Below are 13348 nucleotides of genomic sequence, written 5' to 3'. Positions count from 1 at the left end.
AAAAATCAAATGATTCCTATTCTCAAAATTTGAGAAAACTCAAATATGAAAATAGAGAATTTCCCAACTCTCTCTGTGGGTCCTTGAGTTGCGTAGAAATTTCTAGGATCAAACCAAAGGCAAAATAAAATATGATATGCAATGATGATCTAATGTATAACATTCCAAATTGAAAATTTGGGATGTTACAAACCTACCCCCCTTAAGATGAATCTCGCCCTCGAGATTCGGGTTGGCTAGAAAATAGGTGAGGGTGGTCCTTGAGCAAATCTTCCTCTCGTTCCCAGGTGGCTTCATCCTCCATGTGGTGGCTCCACTGAACTTTGCAAAACATGATAACCTTGCTGCGAGTGACTCGGCTGGCAAACTCGAGAATCTTAATTGGTTTCTCCTCATAGGTCAAATTTTTATCCAACTGAATTGCTCCCAATGGCACTGTGTCTCTCAACGGTATGTCAGCCATCTCCACGTGGCACTTCTTCAACTAAGAAACGTGGAACACATCATGAACTCCTGACAATTCTTCGGGCAATTCCAACTTGTAGGCCACTTCTCCCATATGCTCCAAAACTCGATATGGTCCTACAAATCATGGCGCTAACTTTCCTTTAACCCCAAAACGCTTTGTTCCCCGAAGTGGGGATACTCGAAGATAAGCTCTATCTCCAACTTCGTAAACAGTCTCCTTGCGTTTAGAATCTGCATAACTCTTCTGTCTAGACTAAGCTACCTTGAGCCTATCGCAAATCAATTTCACCTTCTGTTCAGACTCTTTAATCAAATCAGGTCCAAACAACTGGCGGTCTCCAACTTCATCCCATGACAACGGTGTCCTACACCTCCTTCTGTACAAAGCTTCGAAAGGGGCCATCTTTAAACTGGTTTGGTAGCTGTTGTTGTAAGAGAACTCTGCATATGGCAAATTGTCGTCCCAACTAGATCCATAATCTAGCGCACAAGCTCTCAGCATATCCTCCAAAATTTGATTGACTCTGTCAGTCTGTCCATCTGTCTGTGGATGAAAAGCTGTACTGAATTCTAGCCTGGTACCCAAAGTTTCATGCAACTGCTTCCAGAACTTTGAGGTAAACTGGGTTCCTCTATCTGATGCGATACTCCTCGGAACTCCATGTAGACATACGATCATGGTCATGTATATCTTTGCCAACTTAGCATTGGTGTAAGTGGTCTTTACTGGGATGAAATGAGCTACTTTTGTCAATCGATCGACTACAACCCAAATCGAGTCATAGCCTGAACGACTTCTGGGTAATCCTGTGATAAAATCCATGCCTAACTTATCCCACTTCCATTCGGGTATCGGCAATGGTTGTAAGAATCCTGCTGGCTTCTGATGCTCTGCCTTTACTCTCTGACATACATCACAAACTGCTACATACTCCGCAATATCCTTCTTCATTCCGGCCCACCAGAAAATATCTTTCAAATCCAAATACATCTTGGTATTTCCTGGGTGAATCGAATATGGTGAATCGTGTGCCTCTTGCAGAATTAGCTTCCTGATCTCCGGGTCATTGGGCACATAAACACGGTCTTCAAACCATAGGGTGTCGTGCTCATCCTCACGAAATCCTTTAGCTTTTCCTTTGCTCAGTTTCTCCTTAATAGAGGCAATCTCCTTGTCCGTCTTCTGAGCTTCTTTGATTCTATCCATTAAAGTTGACTGAATCTCCAATGCTTCTACATAGCCTCTCGGAACTATTTCCAAACATAACTCTCGAAGATTTTCGGCTAACTCCCTTGGTATTTCTCCCGTCCTTAGTGTATTGACATGGCTCTTACGGCTCAATGCGTCAGCTACTACATTAGCCTTTCCGGGATGGTAATGCAATCTCATATCATAACCCTTGATGAGCTCCAACCATCTCCTTTGTCTGAGGTTTAACTCGTTATGTGTGAAGATGTATTTCAAACTCTTATGAGCCGTGTACACCTCACAATGGTTTCCAATGAAGCAATGTCTCCATGTTTTCAATGCATGCACTACGGTGCTAACTCCAAATCATGCGTAGCATAATTCAACTCATGAGGCTTAAGCTGTCTTGAGGCATATGAAACAACTCTCTCTTCCTGCATAAGCACTGCTCCAAGTCATCGACGTGAAGCGTCGCAATACACCTCATAGTGCTTGGTCTGATCTGGTAAAATCAACACTGGTGAAGTAACCAAGCGTTTCTTCAACTCCTAGAAACTAGCCTCACACTCCTTAGTCCATTTGAACTTGGCATCCTTCTTTAATAACTCCGTCATAGGCTTTGCAATCTTGGAGAAATTCTCAATGAATCTTCGGTAGTATCCTGCGAGTCCAAGAAAACTCCGTATCTCTCCAACTGTGGTTGGTGCTTCCCACTTGGTCACGGTATCAACTTTAGTGGGATCTACTGATATACCTTCTCCGGATATAACGTGTCCGAGGAATCCTACTTCCTTCAACCAAAACTCACATTTGTTGAACTTGGCATACAACTGATGTTCTCTGAGCTTCTCAAGTACCAAACGCAAATGCTCCTTATGCTCCTCTTCATTCTTCGACTAAACTAGGATATCTACAATGAACACCACGATGAACTTATCCAAGAACTCCATAAACACTTTGTTCATCATGTTCATAAAATAAGCAGGTGCGTTAGTCAAACCAAATGACATAACGGTATACGCGTACAGCCCATATCTGGTGGTAAAAGCTGTCTTAGGAATATCCTGTTCTCGAATCTTCAACTGGTGGTATCCTGATCGTAGATCGATCTTGGAAAATACCTTAGCTCCTTGCAATCAATCAAACAGATCATTGATCATTGGTAGTGGGTACTTGTTCTTGATGGTTACTTCATTCAATCCTCGATAATCAACAACCATCCTTAACGATCCATCCTTCTTCTCCACTAGAAGTACTGGCGATCCCCAAGGCAAAGAACTTGGGCGAATATATCCCTTATCCAGTAACTCCTTAATCTGCTTCTTAATTTCCACCAAATCCTTTGCAGGCATCCTGTATGGTCTCTTTGATATTGGCCCTATGCCTGGCAATAGGTCAATCAAAAACTCAATATCTCTATCCGGTGGCATGCCTGGAAACTCTTCTGGAAATACTTCAGGGAAATCCCTTACCACTGGTACTTCCTCCTGTACAACTCCTGTTAAACAATTTACTTGAGTCCCTTTTGGCACATGCCGGGATACATACTTGATCCTTCTCCCTTCTGGGGTGGTAAGCAAAATTGACTTACTGGCACAATCAATGTTTCCTCCATACCTCAACAGCCAATCCATACCCAGAATTACATCCAATACTTGTGATTCCAAAATGATCAAATCCGAGGGAAACACATGCCTACCTATACTCAATGGCACTTGAAAACATCCTTGACTGGCCATATACTCCACTCCCGGTGAGCTTACTAGCATAGGTGTTCCAAGAACCTTAGTGGGCAGGTTATACTTATCCACAAATCCCCTTGATATGTATGAATGCGATGCACTAGTATCAAAAAGAATGAGTGCAGTAAATGACTTAACCAAAAACTTACCGATTACGGCATCCGACTGCTCTTCAACCTCCTCCACGTTAACGTGGTTCACCTGTCCCCTGTTGAAAGGGATCGGCTTCTTCCCAGAACTTCCATTGCCATTCTGGCCTTCAGGACATTTATTGGCATAATGTCCGGTCTTCTGACACTTAAAGCAAGTGACTTGGCTCAGGTCCTTCTTGGCTGGGGTTGATGGGTTGGTGTGATTCTGGCCATTGGTTCCTCCATTTCCATTACCATTCTTGGTGCCATTGTGATTGTGCGAGCTACCTCCTCCATGGGTATGCTGAAAATGTCCTCCTGATCTAGGGGTAAAACATGGATTCTGCTGAGCTCCTGAATTGTACTTCCCTTGTCCATACTTCCTTTTGCGATTCTCAATTTGCTGCTGCTTGCCTTCAATCATAAGAGCACAGTCTACCAACTCCTGGTAGTTGTTGAAGGTTGCTACCATCAACTGCATGCTCAACTCATCATTCAGTCCTTCCAGAAACTTCTCCTGCTTAGCTGCATCTGTAGCAACGTCATCTGGGGCATAACGTGCTAACTTACTAAAGTCCTCCACATACTGGCCAACTGTCCGTCCTCCCTGGCGCAAGTTGCGAAACTCACGCTTCTTCATGGCCATAGCTCCTGCTGAAACATGGGCAGTACGAAAGGCCTGCTGAAACTGGTCCCATGTGACAGTGTCGACAGGGAAAGTGGCTGTGATATTCTCCCACCATGATGTTGCGGGTCCTTCAAGCTGATGTGCGGCAAACTTCACCTTCTCCGCATCTGTGCATCCTGCTGTGGTCGACTCTCTAGCTGTCTTGCGGAGCCAATCAACTGCTACTATCGGCTCGGTGCTACTGGAAAACACCGGCGGATTCAGCCTAAGAAAACGGGCTAAGTGATCAACAGGTGGTGGTGGTGGTGGTGGGTTGTTGTTGTTGTTCCCCTGATTCTGATTCTGTACTAGCAACTGCATCAATGTGTTCTGCTGCTGGATCAACTGGGTGAGCTCCGGTGGAAAGGTAAATCCGGGGTCACATCTCGGAGGCATCTGAGGGTTTAGAAAAGATGAGAGTTAAGAATAGAGGGGGTCTAAAGAGAAAACACTACCCATATGCACATGAGGCAAAAGCAAACAATTCACTTCATTCAATCAAACAAGGGCATACAATCGACCTAACTATCGCAAAAGTGCTCGGACTACTGTATTTACATGGTGGGCTAGTACTACTGATGAGGTGGGCTACTAGAAATATTCTTCGGTTGCAGACTCCATGATATCTGCTCTGGCTTCATCAACATAGTCATCATCGCTATGATCTGGATCCAAGTCGGTGTCGTCGATGATGATGTAGTCTTCCGGGCTAATCTCCTTTGGTTCTCCGTCTTCATCTACTGGTGTAGGGCCTCCCATAAATATTGCTAGCTTCATTGTTAGGTCGGCATTCTTATCCACTAGTACTTCTATTTCCTCTTCATAATCTTCACGTGTAGCCTTGAGTTCTTCCTCCAGTTCCTTGATTCTTGTCTTAGCTTTCTTTAGATCTATCATGTCGGGGCACATCTGATTCTCCCGTCGTCGAATGTGTTGGTTTAATTCCTGGATAAAAGCTGCAATTGATCTATCCTTTCTGGTGCTGATCATCTCCTAGTGCTCATCTCGACGCCCACAAATCTGGTAGATAGTATCCTTGAGATCATTGCGGTAGACTTCTCCAGTGCGTCCCATGGCGATGTGAGCTGCCATGCTCTTTCCTAGACTCCAAGTTGGTGCATCAAAAGAAAACTCTATGGGCTCAGTGACTGGCATGAACGTCCTTCCTGGAACTTGAACTTGAATCATCCAGCGCTCTTCTTCAGGTAAAGTGGCGTTGTAGGTTCCGGTGAAGCTTGGTACTTCTATGTTCAGGTATCTAGTGACTTCCTTCAAGTGACGTCCAAAAGGTGTGTTTCGTCATCCGGTTGCGTGAATTTGTTCTTTGCATCCGCCATCCTAAAGAGTAGAAAAGATGAGAGGTCAGAAAAGAAGAGAATGAATAGTGATCTAGGTCTTTAGTTTAGTGGTCGTGTCCTACAGTCAGTGTGTGCTCTGATACCATCTCTTTAGCGACCAGACCTCAAATAGTCTGATCTCTGTGCTCCGGTGTCATCCCTGGATCAGTAATGCTGACACCACACAGTACTCGGAGGATTTATAACGGAGTTGCAATCACACACTTATTACATCGAGTGTCTCAAGAGAGAACTTATTACAATAAATATGGCTTAAGGCCATCTAATAACGATAACAGCAGAAGGCTTGGAAGATAAGTGAGTCCATCAACTCCAATGGCATCACTGAGTATAGAACCACGACCTAAAAACTCCTTAATCGTCGTCTGGAAAGTCTGCAACATTAATGTTGCAGCCCGAAACGGGTCAGCACATGGAATATGCTGGCAAAGTAACACATAGAGAATAATGGAATGAAACAACTATACTATATGCATATTTGGCTGGTGGAAAACTCTATGTTTACAGTTTTGCGTAAAGCCAATTTTTCCCACTGCAAAGGAATAAATTTATTGAACTATCATGGTAGTTGTTAAACATTGAGAATGGTTGACAGCATTGTTAATCCCAATTAAGCATCATCATTAACAAAGCCCAACAAAATTAATTTAGGGTAACATGTTGAGATTCACATGATAATCCAAGTACTAGATACTCAAGATGTCCATAACCGGGGACACGGCTAATCATGATTAGTTTATTACACTCTGCAGAGGTTTGCGCACTTTTCCCCACAAGACTCGATCGCCTCCACTTGGTTTCTCGCACTTCATGGTGTTTGAGAAGACGGATGACCGAGACATAGTCTTTCAGAAGCGCTAGCACCTTACGATGGATAGACCGTTACACCTACTTTCCCCTACATCTGCTAGTCTACCCTGTAAGAGTTCGCACGACTTAATCAACTATGCTAGAGCCCATAATAGCTTGTGGCTGCACACAGAAGTTTCTAGTATGAATAATCTCATGATCCCTTTCAGCCTTAGTGGCGGTCCAAAAAGAAACAGGCAATCCTGGAATACCCAGGTACCTCAATCCACCCAGATGTGTGTTTAAGTTGCCACCTTAGATAAACCATTAATTAATCACTCACCATCTGTCATGGATATCACTCACCCAATCCACGTCTACTAGCATAGCATGTCATAATAAGCAAACGTAGAAGTAACTCCCAAAGGTTTCATAATAATACAAGTAATAGGTACTACCTCATCTACTTCCCAACCCACAATTTAATTAGATCCTAATCATGCAATGTGAGAGGATTGATCTAATGCAATAAAACATGGGTTGTAGAAAAGGTATGATCAAAGCGTTACTTGCCTTGCTGATGATCCGCGAGTCCTAGGGATTCGAAGTAACAAGCGGCGCAATCCGGGTAATCTATCGCAGACAAACAACAAGCACACAATAAGTACTCAACTAATGCACAGGTAAAACTCGAACAAGAGAACGAACCAGAAAGTTCAACTTAAGAACTCCGGTTGCAAAGAAAGAACGAACCGAACAAACGACGAAAACAAACGGCGGAAGAAAACAACTCAGTTCTAGCAAGTTGAAACTAGGTCAAATTTTACTGTAGCAAAAGCTTGTTCAAGTTGATTAGACGGAACGGTGGTTTCGAGATGAAACTCCAGGTGCTTGAATCACCTGATTCTGATAAACGAGCGAGAAGAAAGACTAGAACGAAAATCGGATCTGAGATCACGATCGGAGAGAACGCGGAATAATTCCGACGAACGGACGTTCGTTAACCGGGAATAATCGGTGATCACGTTCGTTGAGACGAACGGTCAGAAAGAAGAATGAAAACCGATCTAGGGTTTTCGGAAAAGAAACTGAAAAGAAACGGAAAACCGATCTAGGGTTTCGGAAGAAAACCGAAACGAAAAATCGGAGAGAAAAACCGGAAAAGAAAAGAACCGGAACGGTTTCTTTAAAAAGAACTGAACCGCGGCGAGAAAAGAGAGGCGCGCTACCTCCAGCGAGGCGGGGCTAGGGCGGCGGCGGCGGCTAAGGGCGGTGGCGGCTGCTATAGGCGGCGGCGGCTAAGGGCGGCGGCTTGGGCTGCGCGCTGCTGCTTGCTGCGGCTTGGGGTTTGGTGTGGGGAGAGGGGGGGTTATGGGGGTATTTATATAGGTGGGGGTGGGTTACTTGGGGTAGGGGGCAAGCAAAAGAGGGGAAACAAAGGAAAGAGGGGGGGAAAGCCGGCCTAGAGTCCAACAAGGACTCGGCCTTGGGGGCGGCGGCGGCTGCGCCTGGCACGCGCGCAGGGAGGCTGGGGCGGCCGGCTGGCTGGGCCTTGGCCCGGCTGGCCTGCTCTATTTTTTATTTTTTTTAAATCGGTTTCGCGCGCAGAAAACAAAAGAAAAAGAAAGCTAAACGGGCTCCAAAAAACTAAAGCAAATTTTCTCCGACTCCTAACAACGAGTCGAACAAAATGAACTTTTCTCCGGGCCTAAAATGCAATTTTTGAAAACGCGCATTTTTCCCTATCCAAAGAAAAAGCAAACAAAACTCCGGCAAAAACCAAAATTTGATTTATTCATTAAATCTTCATTTTTCCTAAATTTTGGGAAAGTCATATTATTCCCTCTCTCATATTTTGATATCGGAAAAATAATTGAAGATGAAATAAATAAATCAAATGATCCTCTTTTCAAATTTGAGAAAACTCAAATATGAAAATGACGAAATCTCCAACTCTCTCCGAGGGTCCTTGAGTTGCGTGAAATTTCTAGGATCAACCAAAATGCAAGAAAATATGATATGCATGATGATCTATGTATAACATTCCAAATTGAAAATGTTACATGTCAACCACCCAAGGGTGATCCCTTATAGCCCGGGCGGGTCATATCGAGATATCCACAAATCGACAAGAACATCCCAAATTTTCAATTTGGAATGTTATACACTAGATCATCATGCATATCATATTTTCTTGCATTTTGGTTGATCCTAGAAATTTCACGCAACTCAAGGACCCTCGGAGAGAGTTGGAGATTTCGTTATTTTCATATTTGAGTTTCTCAAATTTGAAAAGAGGATCATTTGATTTATTTATTTCATCTTCAATTATTTTTCCATATCAAAATATGAGAGAGGGAATAATATGACTTTCCCAAAATTTAGGAAAAATGAAGATTTAATGAATAAATCAAATTTTGGTTTTTGCCGGAGTTTTGTTTGCTTTTTCTTTGGATAGGGAAAAATGCGCGTTTTCAAAAATTGCATTTTAGGCCAGAAGAAAAGTTCATTTTGTTCGACTCGTTTTAGGAGTCGGGAAAATTTACTTTAGTTTTTTTGGAGTTCGTTTAGCTTTCTTTTTCTTTTGTTTTCTGCGCGCGAAACCGATTTAAAAAAAAGAGCAGGCCAGCCGGGCCAAGGCCAGCCAGCCGGCCGCCGCCAGCCTCCCTGCGCGCGCGCCAGGCACAGCTGCCCGCCGCCTCCAGGCCGAGTCCTTGTTGGACTCTAGGCCGGCTTCCCCCCCCTCTTTCCTTTGTTTCCCCTCTTTTCCTTGCCCCCTACCCCAAGTAAACCCCCCACCTATATAAATACCCCCATAACCCCCCCTCTCCCCACACCAATCCCCAAGCCGCAGCAAGCAGCAGCGCGCAGCCCCAAGCCGCCGCCCTTAGCCGCGCCGCCGCCTATAGCAGCCGCCACCGCCCTTAGCCGCCGCCGCCGCCCTAGCCCCGCCTCGCTGGAGGTAGCGCGCCTCTCTTTTCTCGCCGCGGTTCAGTTCTTTTTAAAGAAACCGTTCCGGTTCTTTTCTTTTCCGGTTTTTCTCTCCGATTTTTCGTTTCGGTTTTCTTCCGAAACCCTAGATCGGTTTTCCGTTTCTTTTCAGTTTCTTTTCCGAAAACCCTAGATCGGTTTTCATTCTTCTTTCTGACCGTTCGTCTCAACGAACGTGATCACCGATTATTCCCGGTTAACGAACGTCCGTTCGTCGGAATTATTCCGCGTTCTCTCCGATCGTGATCTCAGATCGATCTTCGTTCTAGTCTTTCTTCTCGCTCGTTTATCGGAATCAGGTGATTCAAGCGCCTGGAGTTTCGTTTCTCGAAACCGCCGTTCCGTCTAATCAACTTGAACAAGCTTTGCTACAGTAAAATTTGACCTAGTTTCAACTTGCTAGAACCGAGTTGTTTTCTTCCGCCGTTTGTTTTCCGTTTCTTTGTTCGGTTCGTTCTTTCTTTGCAACCGGAGTTCTTAAGTTGAACTTTCTGGTTCGTTCTCTTGTTCGAGTTTTACCTGTGCATTAGATGAGTACTTATTGTGTGCTTGTTGTTTGTCTGCGATAGATTCCCCGGATTGTGCCGCTGTTACTTCGAATCCCTAGGACTCACGAATCATCAGCAAGGCAAGTAACACTTTGATCATACCTTTTCTACAACCCAGTTTTATTGCCATTAGATCAATCCTCTCACATTGCATGATTAGGATCTAATTAAATTGTGGGATGGGAAGTAGATGAGGTAGTACCTATTACCTGTATTATTATGAAACCTTTGGGAGTTACTTCTACGTTTGCTTATTATGCCATGCTATGCTAGTAGACGTGGATTGGGTGAGTGATATCCATGACAGATGTGAGTTTGTTAATTTTAATGGTTTACTTAAGGTGGCAACTTAAATACACATCTGGGAGGATTGAGGCACCTGGTTTCTATCAGGACTTGCCTATTTTTCTTTTGGACCGCCACCCAGGCTCAAAGGGATCATAAGATTATTCATGCTAGAAACTTCCGTGTGCAGCCACAAGCCATTATGGGCTCTGGCATAGTTGACTAAGTCGTGCGAACTCTTACAGGGTAGACTAGCAGATGCAGGGGAAAGTAGGTGTACCGGTCTATCCATCGTAAGGGGCTAGCGCTTCTGAAAGACTGTGTCTCGGTCATCCGTTTCTCAAACACCATGTAGTGCAAGAAATCCCAAGGAGGCGATCGAGTCTTGTGGGGAAAAGGGCGAAAACCTCTGCAGAGTGTAATAAACTAATCATGGTTAGTCGTGTCCCCGGTTATGGACAACTTGAGTATCTAGTACTTGAATATCATGTGAATCTCATCATGTTACTTCTAATTAATATTGTTGGGTTTTAATTGTTCACTTAATTGGGATCGGAATGCTGTCAACCATTCTCGATGTTCAACTACCATGATAGTTAAATAAATTTATTCCTTTGCAGTAGGGAAAAACTGGCTTTACGCAAAACTGTAACCATAGAGCTTTCCACCAGCCAAACATGCATATAGTATAGTTCATTACTGTTCATTACTCTCAATGTGTTACCTTGCCAGCATATTCCATGTGCTGACCCGTTTTCGGGCTGCAACTTTCATGTTGCAGACTTTTCAGACAACGATTAAAGTGCTTTTTGGTCGTGGTTCTATACTCAGTGATGTCGTTGGAGTTGATGGACCCATTTATCTTCCAAGTCTTCCGCTGTTATCGATATTAAATGGCCTTAAGACATATTTATTGTAATAAGTTCTCTTTGAGACATCGATGTAATAAGTGTGTGATTGCCACTCTGCTATAAATCCTTCGAAGTACTGTGTGGTGTCAGCATTACTGATCCAGGGATGACACCGGAGCACAGTAGACTTGATCCATTCGGGTCGGGTCGCTACAGAGATGGTATCAGAGCACACGCTGACTGTAGGACACGACCACTAAGTTAAAGCCATAGATCACCATTCTCTTCTCATTTTCTAACTCCTCATCTTTTCTACTCTTTAGGATGACGAACGCGAAGATTAAGTACGCCCAACCGGATGAAGGCACACCTTTTGGATTTCACTTGAAGGAAGTCACCAAGTACCTGAACATTGGATTACCAAGCTTCACGGGAACCTTCAACGCCACTCTGCCTGAAGAGGAGCGCTGGAAGATTCAAGCTCACGTTCCGGGAAGGACATTCACGCCAATCACGAAGCCCATAGATAGTGTTTTCAATGCACCAACCTGGAGTCTGGGAAGGAGCATGGCAGCTCATATCACCATGGGACGCATTGGAGAAGTTTATCAAGAAGACCTCAAGGACACTATCTACCAGATTTGCGGACGCCGAGATGAACAATGGGAGTTAGTCAGCACCAAGAAGGATAGATCCATTGCATCTTTCATCCAGGAGTTAAACCAGCACATTCGACGCCACGAGAACCAGATGTGCAATGATATGATAGAGTTGAAGAATGCGAAGGCAAGGATCATCGAGCTAGAAGGAGAACTGAAGTCTACACGCAAGGACTACATGGACGAGATCGTAGCTCTAGCAAGACACAATGGCGATCTTAAGCAGGAGATTGAAGAACTCAAGAGGAAGTTAGCATCCAAGGAGGAAGACGAGTACGTCGCATGTCCGGACAACTACATCATCATCGACGACACCGATTCGGATCCAAGTGAACCCGACTTTGAAGACGAAGCTGGAGCAGATATCATGGAGTCTTCCACCGGTTCAAATTTCTAGATGACCACCAGATAGTAGTAGTATTCCCCCATGTAAACATTATAGTTCGAGCACTTTTGCGATAGTTTAGACTTGTAAGCCCTTGTTTGATTGAATGAAGTGATTTTGTGTGCATTTGCTCATGTGCATTGGGGTAGTGTTTTCCCTTTAGACCTCACTCTATTCTTAATTCTCGTCTTTTCTAAACCCTCAGATGCCTCCGAGACGTGACAATGGATTTCCACCGGAGCTCACTCAGTTGATCCAGCAGCAAATCAATTGATGCAGATGTTAGTCCAGAACCAGCAGAACAACAACAACAACAACCCACCACCACCACCACCACCTGTTGACCACTTAGCCCGTTTTCCTTAGGCTGAATCCGCCGGTGTTTTCCAGTAGCACCGAGCCAATAGTAGCAGACGATTGGCTCCGCAAGATAGGAAGGGAGTTGACCACTGCAGGATGCACAGATGGTGAGAAAGTGAAGTTTGCCGCACATCAGCTTGACGGACCCGCGGCAGCATGGTGGGAGAATTTCGCAGCAACTTACCCAGTTGACACTGTCACATGGGATCAGTTTCAGCAAGCTTTCCGCACTGCCCATGTTTCAGCAGGAGCTATGGCCATGAAGAAGCGTGACTTTCGCAACTTACGCCAAGGAGGAAGGACAGTTGGCCAGTACGTTGACGATTTCAGCAAGTTAGCACGTTATGCCCCAGATGACGTTGCTACGGATGCAAGCTAAGCAGGAGAAGTTTCTAGAAGGATTGAATGATGAGCTAAGCATGAAGTTGATGGTAGCAAGTTTCAAAAACTACCAGGAGTTGGTAGATCGTGCCATCATGATAGAAGGGAAGCAACAGCAGATGGAGAACCGTAAGAGGAAGTATGGACAGGGGAAGTATAACTCTGGAGCCCAGCAGCAGCCCCGTTTTACCCCTAAACCGGGATTTCAGTTTCAGCATACCCATGGAGGAGGTAGCTCGCACAACCATAATGTCCACAAGAATGGTAATGGGAATGGAGGAAGCAACGGCCAGAACCGGACAACCCCATCGACCCCAACCAAGAGAGACCTGAGTCAAGTCACCTGTTTCAAGTGTTCGAAGACCGGACATTATGCCAATGAATGTCCTGAAGGCCAGATTGGAAATGGCAATGGAAGCTCTGGAAAGAAGCCAAACCCTTTCAATAGGGGACAGGTGAACCACGTTAATGTGGAGGAGGTTGAAGATCAGCCCGATGCAGTAATCGGTAAGTTTTTGGTTAAGTCATTTACTGCACTCGTTCT

Source organism: Triticum urartu, chromosome 4 (genome assembly GCF_003073215.2).
Source record: "Triticum urartu cultivar G1812 chromosome 4, Tu2.1, whole genome shotgun sequence".
NCBI lineage: Eukaryota > Viridiplantae > Streptophyta > Magnoliopsida > Poales > Poaceae > Triticum > Triticum urartu.
Note: the sequence above shows the minus strand (reverse complement) of the source record.